A 2,913-nucleotide genomic window follows, 5' to 3' on the forward strand; every position below is an offset into this window, starting at 1 on the left:
GACTGTTTCGGTTTCAATTCGTTCTCTTTGTTGTTTTATTATTTAGTGTTCTGAGTTATAAATAAATATAGTGAACACTTACCACGCTGCGCATTGGTCCTCCGATCCTTCCTACTACTCCTCCTAGTCAGAGGAGTAAACATTGTCACCTGTTGTATTCGGCATATGATACATTGATTTGACTTGAAATAACAATGAACACGTTCTTAAAGGTAAAATAGCTGAACAATAGTAATGCTGGATAATATTAAATAATGACTGTACCTTAAACGTAATTTAAGCGTAGTTATTGCAAACTATTTCAGTCAGAAATGCATCGACGACAGTTAGCTAGCTAGTAGGCTAATGATAAAAACAATAGCGGAAATCACTCCGGAAGTCAGCAACCCGGTAGGAAGCAAAATAGAATGTAGGAGGCGGTATAATGCATAGAGCCTATTACACATGAAACACAGCAACATGTAGCATGACAAACAAATAAGGAAATGGATACTTCCTGTTTATACACTCACAAGCACGGATGCACACACACACACAGGGGGTTGCTGATAGAATTAAAGCACTGAATTATACTTAATCCTGAGATCATGCTCACATCATGACTGAACTATGCCAAATTATGACTGAACAATGCCACATTATGACTGAACAATGCCACACTATGGCTGAACTGTACCACACTATGGCTGAACAATGCCACATTATGACTGAACAATGCCACACTATGACTGAACTATGCCACACTATGACTGAACTATGCCACACTATGACTGAACTATGCCACACTATGGCTGAACTATGCCACACTATGGCTGAACTATGCCACACTATGACTGAACTATGCCACACTATGACTGAACTATGCCACATTATGACTGAACAATGCCACATTATGACTGAACTATGCCACACTATGGCTGAACTATGCCACACTATGGCTGAACTATGCCACACTATGACTGAACTATGCCACACTATGACTGAACTATGCCACACTATGGCTGAACTATGGCTGAACTATGCCACACTATGACTGAACTATGCCACACTATGACTGAACTATGCCACACTATGACTGAACTATGCCACACTATGACTGAACTATGCCACACTATGGCTGAACTATGCCACACTATGGCTGAACTATGCCACACTATGACTGAACTGTTCCACACTATGGCTGAACTGTACCACACTATGGCTGAACTATGCCACACTATGACTGAACTATGGCTGAACTATGCCACACTATGACTGAACTATGCCACACTATGACTGAACTATGCCACACTATGACTGAACTATGCCACACTATGACTGAACTGTACCCACACTATGGCTGAACTACGCCACTCTATGAGCTGAACTATGCCACACTATGGCTGAACTGTACCACACTATGGCTGAACTGTACCACACTATGGCTGAACTGTACCACACTATGACTGAACTGTATCACACTATGACTGAACTGTACCACACTATGGCTGAACTGTACCACACTATGGCTGAACTGTACCACACTATGGCTGAACTGTACCACACTATGGCTGAACTATGCCACACTATGACTGAACTATGGCTGAACTATGCCACACTATGACTGAACTATGCCACACTATGACTGAACAATGCCACACTATGACTGGAACTATGCCACACTATGACTGAACTATGCCACACTATGGCTGAACTACGCCACTCCATGGCTGAACTATGCCACACTATGGCTGAACTGTACCACACTATGGCTGAACTGTACCACACTATGGCTGAACTGTACCACACTATGACTGAACTGTACCACACTATAGGCTGAACTGTACCACACTATGGCTGAACTGTACCACACTATGACTGAACTGTACCACACTATGGCTGAACTATGCCACACCATGGCTGAACTATGCCACACTATGGCTGAACTATGCCACACTATGGCTGAACAATGCCACACTATGGCTGAACTATGCCACACTATGGCTGAACTATGCCACACTATGGCTGAACAATGCCACACTATGGCTGAACAATGCCACACTATGACTGAACAATGCCACACTATGGCTGAACTATGCCACACTATGGCTGAACTATGCCACACTATGGCTGAACTATGCCACACTATGGATGAACAATGCCACACTATGGCTGAACAATGCCACACTATGGCTGAACAATGCCACACTATGGCTGAACTATGCCACACTATGGCTGAACTATGCCACACTATAGCTGAACTATGCCACACTGACTGAACTATGGCTGAAATATGCCACACTATGGCTGAACTGTACCACAACTATGACTGAACTATGCCACACTATGACTGAACTATGCCACACTATGACTGAACTATGCCACACTATGACTGAACAATGCCACACTATGACTGAACAGTTTCACACTATGGCTGAACTATGCCACACTATGGCTGAACTATGCCACACTATGGCTGAACTATGGCTGAACTATGCCACACTATGACTGAACAATGCCACACTATGACTGAACAATGCCACACTATGACTGAACAATGCCACACTATGACTGAACAATGCCACACTGACTGAACAGTTTCACACTATGGCTGAACTGTACCACACTATGGCTGAACTATGCCACACTATGGCTGAACTGTGCCACACTATAGCTGAACTGGGCCACACTATGGCTGAACTATGCCACACTATGGCTGAACTGTACCACACTATGGCTGAACTGTACCACACTATGGCTGAACTGTACCACACTATGGCTGAACTGTACCACACTATGGCTGAACAATGCCACACTATGGCTGAACTGTACCACACTATGGCTGAACAATGCCACACTATGGCTGAACAATGCCACACTATGGCTGAACAATGCACACACTATGGCTGAACAATGCCACTGTAACAGTACTCT

This window comes from Oncorhynchus keta, chromosome 12 (assembly GCF_023373465.1).
Source record: "Oncorhynchus keta strain PuntledgeMale-10-30-2019 chromosome 12, Oket_V2, whole genome shotgun sequence".
In the NCBI taxonomy this organism is placed as follows: Eukaryota; Metazoa; Chordata; class Actinopteri; order Salmoniformes; family Salmonidae; genus Oncorhynchus; species Oncorhynchus keta.